This window comes from Ictidomys tridecemlineatus, chromosome 7 (assembly GCF_052094955.1).
Source record: "Ictidomys tridecemlineatus isolate mIctTri1 chromosome 7, mIctTri1.hap1, whole genome shotgun sequence".
Lineage (NCBI taxonomy): Eukaryota > Metazoa > Chordata > Mammalia > Rodentia > Sciuridae > Ictidomys > Ictidomys tridecemlineatus.
The window spans coordinates 157727943-157742927 of NC_135483.1; positions in this window are offsets into that span (position 1 = coordinate 157727943).

Below are 14985 nucleotides of genomic sequence, written 5' to 3' on the forward strand. Positions count from 1 at the left end.
TAAAACCAGCTCATAATCAGGTGTGAGTTGTCTAAATTAGCAGTGTAAATGTTCCTCATCTCTGTTTTCTGATGCAATGCTCCCTGCCATTGTGAAAATTTTTGTTAAGATGATTAAAATATCAGCCTTTCCTGTCCCCGCCTACCATACAACCTATAAATTGTCCTTGATTTCGTCTTATATAAATCCTAAATTACTGTAATTTCCTTAGCAGTGATTGTAACATAGGGTCAGATACAGATTGCATCTGACAACATTACTTTTTGAAAAACCATATCTTATATTTTTGAACATGCTAAAAATGTTTAAACAGAAATGTTCACAAGATTTTAAGGAGAATTTAATTAATAACTTTATACTACTATGTTTATCTCTTTATGGCATAGATCTGGACACACAGCAACTCATGGGCTAATTAGACCTCCCCATATAATGACAAGGCAAGACCACAGGACGGGTTCCAGGCACCTGTAAATATCTGAGTTGGAATTTTGTCCTATTACCTAGAAGGTGGGGTCCATGTTCATACTTAGTTTCTCTGACTTTCAGTTTTCTGTCTTGACTAGAGTTCTTTTTATTACTTTGGTATCAAAGAAATTTAATCTTTATATGAAGAGAGACATTATGACATGTAACTTGGGGGTGGGAAAGGAACCAGGAATGATAGGAAAGACTGAAATCTATATATAATAGTCGACATAGGATGCTTGGCAAGGTGGCTGGACTGTGATTCTAGTCATTCAGGAAGCTGAGTCAGGAGGATCACAAGTTCAAGGACAGCCTCATCAACTAAAAAATAAAAATAAGCAAAATAAAAAGTGCTTGGGATATACTTCTGTGGTAGATACTTGCTTGGAATGTGCAAGGCCATGAATTCAGTCCCCTGCCTGATTGTAGGAGAGAGAGAGAGAGAGAGAGAGAGAGAGAGAGAGAGAGAGAGAGAGAGAGAGAGAGAGAGAAAGAGGAAGAAGAAGAAGAAGAAGGAGGAGGAGGAGGAGGAGGAGGAGGAGGAGGAGGAGGAGGAGGAGGAGGAAGAGGAGGAGGAGGAGGAAGAGGAGGAGGAGGAGGAGGAGAAAAGAACAGAATGAGCCGTCATGGTGGCACAAGCCTATAATTCCAGCAGAAGGCTGGGGCAGGAAAATATTGTGTTCAAAGCCAGCTTCATGAACTTAGCAAGATGCTAAGCAACTTAGAGAGACCCTGTCTTTAAATAAAATACAAAAAGGGGTTGGGAATGTGGCTCAGTGGTTAAGTGTGCCTGAGTTCAATCCCCAGAAACAACAACAAGAAGAATGAGAATACATGTAATAAGAGAGTAGGCAAAAGTGGGTGTCAGGCTGGGCATAGTGGTACACATCTAAAATCCTAGCTACTTGTGAGGCTAAGGCAGGAAAACTCAAGTTCAAGGCAAGCCTGGGCAACTTTGCCAGATTCTGTCTCAAAATAAAAAACGAAAAGGATTGAGGATGTAGCTCAGTGGAAGAGAAACCTTAATTTCAATCTCAACTACCCACTCCCTCCCCCCCCCAAAAAAAGTCAACAGAAGTTGAAACAACCTCTTATTTCATCTTTCTTGTACAGCATCATCTCTGTTTTGTACTATTAGTTATTTTCATTCTTTTTCCGTATAGGTCAATTTTCTCAGCTATTCTAAAATCCTCATCTTAGATATGTGTTTATAATTGCATTTAGTTATATTAAAAGCCTACTGTATATTATATATGCATTATAAAATTGTACATGTTTTGAATTTCAGTACATTTAATTATTGAGAGAAGATATTTCCACAGTGAATTGTTTAAGAGACTATGGAGCTAGTTTATTATTTAATTTATGTAAATTCTCTGATTTACATTTTATAAATCCTGACTTTCATTTTAAAAATGTGATTGTTAGTACAATGACTAGTCAAATAATACTGGATTTCAAATATCTTTAATGTTTTCTCATGATGTCATTCTTTGTCTGAATATACAGTAAGGGCATAGAAAATGCTTTACATATAGTTGGCATTCAACAAATGGTGCTATATTATATTACAAAGTTAAAACACCCCATAAAGAATGCACTTTCTTACACTGCCATTAGGAATAGTAGTGAAAATCCTGTGGAGCAGTGTGAAACCCCTGTGTAGACATTCGTTAATTAGCAAGAATCACCCTAGAGTCAAAGGACAGTACTAAGTGGTGTTGGTGACAGTCCATCAGGGAGCACCTAAGCAAGGTTGGGGTAGGGGAGCAAATTATCCTCTTGCTTTGGCCTGTGTGTTTAGTTTAACAGCAGCTGCTACTCTCATCACCTTGGGTGTGGAATACTTTCATGCTCTTACATTGTTATCTCTTATTTATTTATTTATTTACTTATTTATTTATTTATTTATTTATGCTATCTTTGTATTTCCCATCACTTCCAGTCAGTATAGCAACTACCAAAATCATCATACCTTAGAGTAAATTAATAAAAATTGTCTTGATGCAAGTTTTTGTGGGGTGCTAGGGATTGAACTCAGGGTCTTGTGCATGCTGAGCATGATCTACAACCAGTGAGCTACACTCCAGCCCTCTGATGAAAAATTTGAGGTTTTCAAGTGTTATGAACAAAGAGAAAAGAATATAGAAAGCAGGTGATATTTGGAGGCGTGATATATATATCTTTGTGAGTATGTCTTTGTGAGTATGTCTATAGACATACTCACAAAGACTCTCTCTCTTTATATTACATATGTGTGTGTGGGTTTACATAAATTTAGTGGGTGATTCTTTTTCTTGTTTTATTTACTTAATAAACACATGAAGGTTTACTTCATTTGGCTAGATAGAATGCCATCCATGTAAGATGTTTCATAATTTATTCAGTACACTCTTTATGTGCATTTATTTTATTTTATTTGATAATTAAAATTGATGCAATAGTAATATATGATATATTAACTTTGCAACTAAGATATCTACTTTAACTCTCCAACAAAAAGACTAAAGCCTGAAATGAGAGTGTACCTATACTTTCGGGGAACATTACTGAGGTAGCTAGCAAAACAAAGCCTTATATTTTGGTTCTTAACTACTCTCAGTGGAGGATATGTTCAACTTGAGTACAATACTTGAAATATTTTAAATATCTTTCAAATTTAATTCAATATTACAGTTAGAACATAATTTCTTACAAGCTGCAGGCTGCCATAATATATAATGATACCCGAAAGTCTACTGTGAAATTAGTTGCCATATTATATATTTCAATGTAAGTGGATTGATCTTGAACTCTTTCCAAAGATGTTAATTATCATACCATGATAATTACAACTATTTGCATACAAAGAGTAGTGTTAATCTGATGCATCAATATAGACAAAGTGAATTAGCTCTTTCCTTTACAAAGCTTAATCATTCTTTTCAGAAGTTCTTTCTTTTATAAAAATTTAAAATATTTTGTTAAAAATGGTCATTTTCCCCCTATGTAAACAATTGGCAGTAAATTACCAATCATACCTAAAGCAACTTTGGTATAATAATCAGGACACTGAACTTGCATTGGAAAAATGTGGTTTCAAATTCTGCTCTAACCCCTGAATTGTGTGATCCTAGTTTCTCTGATCCTCATTTTCATTATGTACATAATTTGATAGTCGTAATAGGAAGATTAAACAAGACTTGTAATCTACAAGTTCCTCTGAACAGGTGTTGTTTGCTATTTACTAAAGTGTGCACAAAGCAAAGAAGTTTTATGTACTTTGGTCCTTTTTGTCAACATCAAAATCAGAAACCATGTTAAATGTTGGTGACAACTTTCTTCCAAACATTGTGGATTGAGAAGTTACTCCTAACTTCTCAGGGTAGATAGTTTTTAAAACATGTAATTAGATGGGTTTGTGCTAATGTTAAGTGTATTATAAGTTTCTTTTATCTATTTTTTTAAATATATGGACTAATGAAATACAGAAAGTTGAGAAAAATAAGGTAGATCCCCTAGGAGTTTAAATGAAACTAAGTCACTTTCTTTGTAGAAGATTAGTGATTTTCTTCATAATCCATAATTATGTTTGAAATTTCAGTGATTTCCATTTCAGTAAATGAAGGTTAATAATTTAAAGGTTTTAAAACATATTTTATAAGTTATATAATTGACTTCTTTATTTTTAAGATATTTGTGATGTACAACTCATTGAACAGGTAAAGGTAGAAACATAATGCTTGGTTAATTTTGTGAACATTTCCTTCTAGTAGGTTAACCTTCATTAGTTTTAGCAATAATGTTAATAATATTTACCTAGCACTTGTTTTTTTTTTTTTTTAAAAAACTAAGTATTTTTCTTAATCCTAACAAGACAAAGTGTTTTTTATTTTTGAGATCTGGAAAATAATACTAAAAAGATTTATTATCTAACATTTTCTGGATGAGCTTACCTTTTGAGTTGTCAAGATGATTACAAAGAACTGAAAGAGATCCTCAAGCTAGAGGATATGTAGATATGTATTGTAAATATCAGTTTCTTAAACTGTATTTAGAAGGAAAGCAATTACTTCCTTGCTGCACACATTCTCTCACGTGCAAAGTTGTACTGGAAATGGATGCTAATTTCTTTCATTTGGCTTTCCTTTAATGCAGCAGAATAGCATATTTCTTAATTGCACATCATTTAGAGTGGTTGGCCATTTAGTCAGAAGAGCTCTGTTCACACACTCGACTGGGAGGATATTGTGGTGAAAAGATATCAACAATAGCTCCATTAATGTTTAACTTATACCTGCATCTAATGGGTGATAATGCATTTTACATGACATATGTGAAGATAAATTTACAGCATTAATAGGCTTATATTCCATAACAATAAGTCCATCTCTAGCAAGTACTACTTCTCTAATATGATATTATCTTTCTATTGTTATCCGATTGAAAGGTAAGTGTTAGAAGATGGATGTTGCTTTTATTGACATAGCAACAAAATGCTCTCATGTTGCTGTGCTATCCAATGCCACTTTTCAGAAAGTTACATTTCATGAAATGTACATTTAAGAAATATTATCTGTCCAAATACATAGGCCATTTCCATATGACAATGAAGATTGTGGTTCACTCTTTAAATGATATTTATTTTTACTCCACTTTATTTCAGAGAAGATTTGAGACCGATTTAAACCAGTTGGCTAGTCATTTAAATATATATGAAATTGTGTGAGGTGGTGATTAGTCAGTACAGCCATGTTAAATCTAATTTCTATAGAAATTCCCAATAAAAGTTATGTCAGTCATAGATTCTTAATTATCAAATCAGTTCCTATGGGTTTGGGGCAGATGAAACCCTAAATAGTGTCAATTACAATAAGTCTTGTAATTGTTTAACAATTTATTGTTTTCCCCAATTCAGAATTATGATAAAAGCCTTAGGTAAAAGGGGGATTTTGGAGTCTCCTTAACTTCATTACATATTTCACTGTAGTGTTGTAAGTGTAAGTTCTTTCCTACATATTATTGGTACATATATTTTTGAAGATTTATTGTTGAGAAGTAGATAAAATTAAGGTTCTTCTTCCCAGAAAAATTTTTATAAGCTCATTCTACAATATATTCACACATAGTTTCAGGAGGCTCAAGAACCTCTCCAAAACCCACTCATGAACATTCGGTTAAACATCATATTTTATGAGTCTTTTTTAAAATCACTCATAGGTAAATATCAATGCTACTACATTGTAAGCCATTTCCATTAAAAAAAAAGCAATTTTGAATGGAAGAATGATAATTTGCTTCCAAATGATCTGATTTATTTTGCATTTCTATAAAATAGGTTGACTTTTAGATTAAAATAAGAACTTTATTATTAAATAGCATAGATTTCAATTTGGGGAATGTATGAAGAAATATGAAACTGTTGAATGCATGTCTTATTACATAAAAACATATTTTACATTATGTCTATAATTATTTTAACATTTTTATACATAGATGTAAACATACATAAGAGGAAATATATTTTAAATATCTGTAGTCACTTACAAAGCATGGATGTTGATGGCATGTTTACCTTCTTTCATCAACCAATACTGACTTTAGATGTGAAATTTTAAACTAAAAAACAAAAACAAAAAACAGTGCTACCAAAAGACTTTTATGGACCATTTTTAAAATTACAATTACTTTAAAAGTATTTTCATTAATATCTTTGACTAAAATGTATCTAAAAAATCTAGCATTAAGTGATTACTACTAGTAACAATATGAGAAGTATAAAAGACTGCTTAGTGTATCTCTCTGCATGCTTTTTCTTGATTTGCATTACTTGTTACAAGAACATATAATGAGTTTATGTAAAATAAAATATTTGAAGAAGCCCTCTTATGACAAGGAGGTAAAAATATAATTTTTATCTTTATATCAAAGTCTTGTATTTAATTTTGTTGACTTTCAGTCTAATTTTCCTTTACATCCTCTTATACTGCAATTTTAAAATAACTATGAGTGTTTTTATTTTTTAGGTCAAGTTTGGAGTATAAATAAGAAGGATTAATTAGAATAAGAAGATAGCAAATAATTAACAATCAACTCAATGGTCTTTGGTATAAATAAGAAAGATTATATTGCAGTGGGATTAAATGTAATTCATTAATAGCTCTTAATTTCAATATATTGTTTTATTGCTATTAATTTAAGGTCATTAATGTACCTCTCTCCTTGTGTATGCATTATATACTCAATAACACAACTACTCAGTGAAAGGTTGTCCATAAATATGCAAATGTGGTGGAATTGTACATTCATTTATTCGACAATATTGAATGACTCCTGAGTCAGACCTGAGCTACCTGGGGAAGAAGCTCATCCTTCTCTTCATTTGTTTTTTATAAATATTTCAATTTTTAGTGCTTTGTTTTATCCTCACCCTATTGTCATCTCCTGCTTAGATAGAATTGAGGGTGAACCCTTTTAGAGATTAAAAAAATATTGATATTTAGGTTGGGAGAAATTAAGACTTAGAGTGTTTATAGTGAGTAGGCAGCTTGTCATAGGCTTTGGAAATGTCAAGTAAAATGAGGGTGGAAAATGTGCCAGTTGAGTTTTCAAAGTGACATCCACTGGTGACTTATCAAGAGTATATTAATGGAATGGGATCCAGAGAAAAGATGGTAGTTGAGAGCTGGTGTGCAGAAACATGACTTAGCTTCATAGTGCAAAGCAAGCTGTGAGAGAGCAGGACTTCAGCATCCCCAGACTAAGGGAAGTTGTACCACACATTACACTAAAAATATTTGCTAAATGAAACTTGAATTATATGGAAAGTAAGCAGTGGTCAAATCTTATAGATCATGTAAATTCTCGCAAATCATGCTAAACTTTTTGGCTTAATGCTCTATAACTACAAAGAGAAACATCTCAAGGGTTTATTCAGAGCTTAGACAGATTTGATTATGTTGTAACATGATCACTGATGCCGAGTGTAAAATAGATTGTAAGGGAGCAGACAGGCAACTTATGCAGCTTCTGCAATTTTTCTGATAGGAAAAAATTTCGAGTAATTGAGCAAGCAATCTAAATGATTAATGACCATAGAAGGAGTGGTCAGAAAATGGGATATTTGCATCTTTTTAGGTAATGACTAGATTAATTAAGTTATAATGCATACAATAAATGACAAAGTGACATTTTTGCTTTTTAGAGTATTGATATTTGTAAGTGGCTTAATTAATGTTGTTTTTGATCATTTGACAAACACCACCTTGTAATTGATGAATGAAGCTGCCATATTATTACTCAATCTGTAGGGAGCATTTCAAACCTTTTTCTAGACTCTGAAGTCATCCATTATTTCTATAAATCAGTTATTCCATGCTAATTTATTTCACTTCTCTCACATTCCAGGCACTGTACTAAGTATTGGTGCTAGAATGTTAAACAAGATAGACATGGCCTCTGTCTTTCTGGCTTAGAAGGAAGAAAAGATGAAATTAAAATTAAGGAGGGTCATGAAATGATAAGAACCAGAGAATGCTTGGAAACAGCATAAATATTAGGAATTAAGCCTATTACAGAAGGCTAGGAAGTCCAACTGGCAAAAAAAATTTAAGCTGAGATCTTGTTATCCAGGATCACATAGAAATGGGGAAAGGAAAATATTTATGGTTAATAATATAGTGAAATCAATATTGAAGCCAGGATTTATACAGATGCTGGTATGCTGAAAGGAACCCAATGGCTAGAGGAAGGATGGGAGATAATGCTGTTTGGTGAGTAGTAGCTAAGTTCAGCATATTCTTGTATTTCATGTTAATGATTTTGGATGTTATTCAGTTCAGTGGTGAAAGGAGACATGTCACTCACTATATAGAATCGCAAGAAAGATGGGTTTGTTGTTCTTGAAGATTTGGTTTGGCTTGGCTTGTGTGTCAATTCTTTCACCGTGATGTGATTTGTAACTTTCCACACAGTTTCTTTAAATTTCAGGAGCTGACTGTCTTCTCCTTTTTAATTCTGTGCTCCAGGTTGCTGGGGATTACATCTGCTTTCCCTCATGACATCTAGACTTACAACTCAACTTCATATCACTTCATATGCAAACTCTACATTAAATATTTTGAAATTTTAGTGGATTTTATGGTGGCTTAAGGAGTTCATTATGAAGAGGCTCATTTCAAAGTAAATACCTTTTGGCCATTTCTCTTATTGCCATTTCTCTTTCTGATCTTTCTTTCGTGGAGCCATAAATGCTGTTTTTCCATTCTAATTAGAATTATGTTACCCCATTGTATTTAGAATTATGCCACTCATACTTATAACTCTTAGTGTCTTATCTTTCATTATCAAAGGTTTATTAATATATGTCTTCAAAAATACTATTTCCTCAGATAAATTTTGGTTACAGCTATTTGTAAAGACTATATTTTTCATCTTGTAACTTAATTAACTTGCTAAATGCTGTGTTGGAAAATATAGTTTATTAGAGATAAGTGAAAAGGTTCACAAAAAATATAATCTAGTTCTTTTATGCAAAAGATAAAGATGTTTCCACTGAAAGACACTTATGTCTCAGTTTGATCTTGATATTGGCAGAACCTGGATAAAGATTTAGGCATTTTTCCTAGTCTAGTATTGTTTCTGTTGAGATTGTCACTCTTCTTAGTATACCCTTCATCTCTCAGGAGTACACATAAACTCATACATCCTGTCCACAGACCTGTCTTTGTTCATAATTTCAGCTTGTCTACATACAGCCTGTCCAAAAATTTACATGTGTTAAATGGAATTGTCTTAGTCTATTCTGGCTTCTATAATAAAATGCCAATATCTTGGTACTGGATAGCTTAAAAACAACATAAATTTATTTCTCAAAGTGCTGGAGGTAGGAAATTCAAGATAAGGCACAGGCAGATTCAGTAATTTGTGAGGGCCATATTCCCATTTCATAAGTGGTGACTTCTAGCTGTGTTCTCAAGGTAGAAGGAACTTTCTGGTACCTCTTTCATAAGGACATTAATCCCATTAATGAGCTCAGCCCTCATGACCTAATAGTTTCCCAGAGGCACCATATTTTAAAACCATACCACTGGGAATTAGATTTGAACAAATGCACTAGAAGAGGGATGAAAATGTTGAGAACATAGCAAGATTAGAGAAGAGCTTTGGTTAAATACCTTTCTTGCAGAACCAAACTGTCTTAAACTGGGAGGCTTAAACAACAAACATTTATTTCTCACATTTCCCTTGGCTGCCAATCTGAGATCAAAGCATCAACAGAGTGTCTGATGAAAGTCTACTTCATGGTTCATTGACAGCAACCTTCTAACTGTGTCCTCACTCAGAAGAGGGAGTGGTATGTGTCTCCCAGGCTTATTTTTCATTTCATTAATTAAATGAGATTAAATATTTCATTCCTGAGGGCTCTGCACCCATATCATAATCATGTCCCAAAGGTCCCATCTCCTAATACCATCACCTTGAGGTTGAGAATTTCAACATAGAAACACTGGGGGGATATAAACATTCAGATGCAATAGCTATAGAACCAGAAGGAAGATAATAGCAATATGCTACTTTCATTATAAACAAAGAAAACATGGAAAAGATTGTTACTGAAGGGTAAATAAGCATATGTATAAAGTGATAATTATACATGCTATATATTTTTTTAATTTGACTAATATTTAAGTCATGGTCTTTGCTCAGTCTTCATGAAAATAATGGTTCAAAGGTAAAGAGAAAAAAGAAAAAAGAAAAAGAAAGGAATATATATATATGTATATATGTATATACACATACACACTTATATATCTTCATTTTCCTTCAATATGTATATATATGTATATGTACTTATATATATTGTTTCATAAATATAATTATTTTATCAACATAATTTACACATAAATATAACTATTATATATTTTAAATATATGTTTAGATTTCCTTACATATATATATATTTTTTTTTAATTTTTCTTATAGTCTCTAAAATATTTAACATGATTGATCAGCCTCCAAAATGTGCATATTTTCTGAAATCTGTAGCACATACTGTGTTTTTTTTCTTCTGACTACTTCAAGGATTCCTTCTTGTCTTCTCTTGGCAGCATTTTTCTACTGTCCTCTCACATGATTGTTTTCGAAGATTTAGTCCATGACCCTCCCTCCTCTGACTTCCCTACTTTTCCTCCACTTTCAAGGTTAAATAACTCCCACTAAATGAATGATTCTTAAGTTTATATCTATGATTCATTCCTTTTTCAGGTAACTATTTGCATTTTTAACAACATTTTGGAAATTTTGATGTAAATGTTTAATTATTGATGTCTACATGTTTAAATCTCTCTCATTTCCTCTAATTTTCTCCTAAATGCTTTTCTAACTCTACTCTTAGTTCTTCATCCTGTGTGCGATCTTCCTATTAACCTTCCATGAAAATCAACATTCATCATAGGATTTCTCTAGCATTAGAGAGGTATTATGCCATTGATCCTATCTATTGTAGAACACCTTTCAATAAAATATTTCTCCCAGGTCTCAATAACAAAACTCCATATAATTCCTACTTATCTGATGATAAGAGAGTACAATCATTATTTCATATTATCAAATGATATTATGGATACCAAGTCCATCTCTAAATTGTAAAGAAAGACTCAAATGTGATGTACTTTGATCATCAAGTTTTTTGAAACCATATACAATACCACCAAAATAAAGCAACAATATTGCAAAGATTCCAAGTTCAAGTTCAGTAATTGCTTTTCTTAAATCATTGCAATAGATGATATCTATGGCAATAGGTAAATTTAGGTTTTCCCATTTGTTTTGTTTCTTGAATTATTTATTTTTGCTCTTTTACAAATAATCGTATGTTCTATTTTAAGGGTTATAATGCATAACATAAACACATAACTTTTTCCCTGCTTTCTTCTATTACATATTAAATTGCCTTAGAGCAAAAAGTAAATATTTAATGAGTAGCAAATTTATTGAGTCTTCCACCAAACAGAAGATTCATATAGTAGCTCTCTTTAAATGCCAATTTTCAATTTCTCAATGATCTTTTATACTTGAGGACATCTACCCAAACAAAAAACTAGAAGGGTACTTTTTTATTGAAGAATTATCAAGACCATTGACTTTCATTTCTATTTAATCTGAATACCTTATGAAAAGTAAATTTTTAAATAAATAACATACAGTGTACTTAAATGTTCTTGATTTTTTTCTCTGTTTTTTATTAAAATAATTCTGGGAAAAAACTTCAGAATTCTATTATTATTGTATAATCAAACCCTATATAACTTTGGTTTGAATCTTATTTCCATAACTGAGTGGTTATGTGAATAACCTCTTGGTAGTTTTGATTTCTCACATGTATAAAAATGAGAATAATGACATTGTTAAGAAAGTTACACTGAGTAATACAAAATAGTACTAAAGAACTTCACTGAACGGGGCATAACTAAGTGCTCACTAAATGTTAGTTGCTATTATTATTTACTAAGAAAATGCTGAAGGATAAGTACAAAGGACTTAGGAGCATCTTAAAAGACTAATCTTAAGAGAAACTGGAAGGAGCTCAATATCCCCAAACATAATGAAATGATAAAGTGTTAGAAATTATAATCACCTTAATTTGATTAACACACACTGTATACATGTGTTAAAATATCATACTGTACCCCATATATATATATATAATTATTATGTTAATAAAAATAAAAAATCAATTTCTCTTTTCACAAAAATCTTCAAATGTTATAATTTGCTCTGTTTACCATAATTGAGAATGGAAGATCAATATAATCAGCAGGTTTTTAAAAAGTGTCTGCATAAATTGATTTAATCCATTACAGATACTTTCTGATTCCTCCTTTACCAAATTCCTGATGTCCAGTATGGGACTTTTAGGGATTTAATCTCCTTTTTATATTTTCATCTTTGGAGAAAAATATATCTAAGTAATTATAATTGGAATATTAAGCCAACAAATTCCTATACTCAGATTAGTAACAAAAGTATGTATAAGGACATTATAGGTCATATGTTTTGAAGCCTTATTGGAACATGTAAAATTATCATTATCAGTAAAGATAACATAAATCTTAATTCTGAGGAAGCATAGAATCTAAAGATTATTCCTAAAAGTGAACAGTGTTTTCTTAGCTGAATTTTAAATTTTGAAGCACATTATTCACAGGCATCATAAATCCTAAAGAAATGCGATACTTATTGCACCCAGGAAGCCAATACAAACACGGACTGAAAAAGTTTAATCAAGCCTAAAATTAAACTATTTTAAGCCAATTAGTTATTCTCTAGTAAGCATTCCATTAGGCAATAGCATTTTTTGTTTACATCAAATTTCTTCCCTGCTAAGAAAACAAGGGAGAAGCAATAAAAGTTTTTGATGGACATTTATTTGCCCTTTTAAATGTCACTTAACAATGAAAAGGAAAGACATGTCTCTAGGTTTTTACCTTAATGCAGATCACTTCTTTGCCTTTAGCAAAATCGAATAATATATTGGAATTCTTAATTATAACCCTTAAATTGTGTAGTTCACTGCTCAGATGATGGCAAGAGTAAGAAGTATCTTGGTCATATCTAACTCCCACTCACTGCTTCATTCATAGACTTCCTTAGAAATGCAGGCTGCCCTAGACACTGCAAAATGATGGCAGTTTCATCATTTCAAGTTGCTCAAGTTGAATAAAATTCAGAGGATTTTATCTAGTTTTTTTTTTGATCGATCTCTCAATAATATTAGAATGAAAGAGATTTGTTTCTAACTTGAGTTTTTTTCTTCTTAGAGCATGAAATCTGAACAGATGGGATCTCAGATTCAGCTTAGTGAGAACTGAAGTTGTTTCATACTTTTTTTTTTTTTTGTCTTTTGAAACAAAACCCATCAGCATTAATTTAGCCTGAATCCGTACAGTACCAGTATTGTCCATCATAGCTCAGCGATGGAGTGCTAACTGCAGCTGCAGACTCAGTCTCTAGGCCTTTGTTGCATTTCTTGTTAAGGAGGCTATTAATGGGATTCTTTTACAGTTTAGGGCTACTTTTTCCTTTATATTTTCATATGCTTTCTCTCTCAAAAAAATACACAAACAAAAAAAGCCCACAAACTTAATTTGCTAAAATCAAGTATCAGTAATAAGAAGGATTCCTTAATAACTATTTTGGAATAAGCTTGAATTAATTCCGTTATCACCCATTTCCCTAAGAAGGAGGAATACCTTTAAATTTATGATTATATTTATTGGCAGCTATTTATAAACTTGTGTCCTGCTATTGACTAGTGGATCGTAAAAGATTTCAGTTACTCCCTTACTTGAAGGGTAAATCATGATAATTAAGTATTAGAATGTCTCCTGTGTTAGGTGAAACATGACTTAGATTCTCCTGGGTCCTCATTTGCCAAAAACCCATTTTATATCCTTACACTGTGAGAATGTTTCTCCATATATTTTAAGATATTTAGGGCATTAATTAGAGGTAAAAAAAAATGCTCGATGTTATCAGGCACAGTACTTTTATGAGCAAAGATCATATATTTACCCATCAGGCAATAAAAATTATTGCATCATAGAATTTTAGAACTCAAAGGGAACACAGAGCTCATAGAACCCTTTCCCTTGGTTTTCAGATGGAGCAGTGCATTTCTAGGTAGATTAGGTGACAGACTGAAGGTCAAATACCTGGCCAGTGACAATGACAGGATAAGGCCTCAGAATGGTGATACAGTCTGCTTTCTTTACATCTCCTAACATCTAGGTGGACATTCTCCCTTTGTTGCTGCTTTCTTCCCAATACACAGTTACACTCTCTGAGCTTGACACTCTAGTTATGTTAATTATATAAACTACAATTCATCCATTGCATGAAAGTAGAATAAAGCTATTCATACGTGCCAAAGTTTCAGCACATTTTGGACAATGAATTTTATTGTGTTTTGTGAATAGAGACATTAAAACTTTTATATCCTGTGAGCTCATGTGTAACTCTCAATACCAGAAAGAAACCTTCTCAAAAATATGAAATTTAGTTCTTTGAAAATGCCACCTCTATTGCTTTATTATTCATTTTACTTTTTGCTACTTTGATATTTTCAGTTCATTGTTGTTTGCAATCACTTATACAAACTTTTTGATGCAATTCTACATTACCTGTATATGTCCTTTCTTGACTAAGACAAACTTAAATTTCCATTTTATGAGTTTCATTTTTTCTAGAAGCTGTTTTAAAAGTTGTCTTTGTCTTCAAAGAAAAAATTATTTATAGTAATCATTTCTATAAAAGTAACAGTATATTGTGACTATGAAAATATTGCAAAAGTCAGAACCACCATACTAGTATTGAATGGATTGTAGATTGTGTAATATTTAAGGTGAAGCACTGAATTCTTAATTATTCTTATGTATTTGTATTACTTCTTTACCAAGATGTGTGCAGCAAGCATTACACACACACACACACACACACACACACAGATATTCTATTTGTGTTTTGAAGTCACACTTA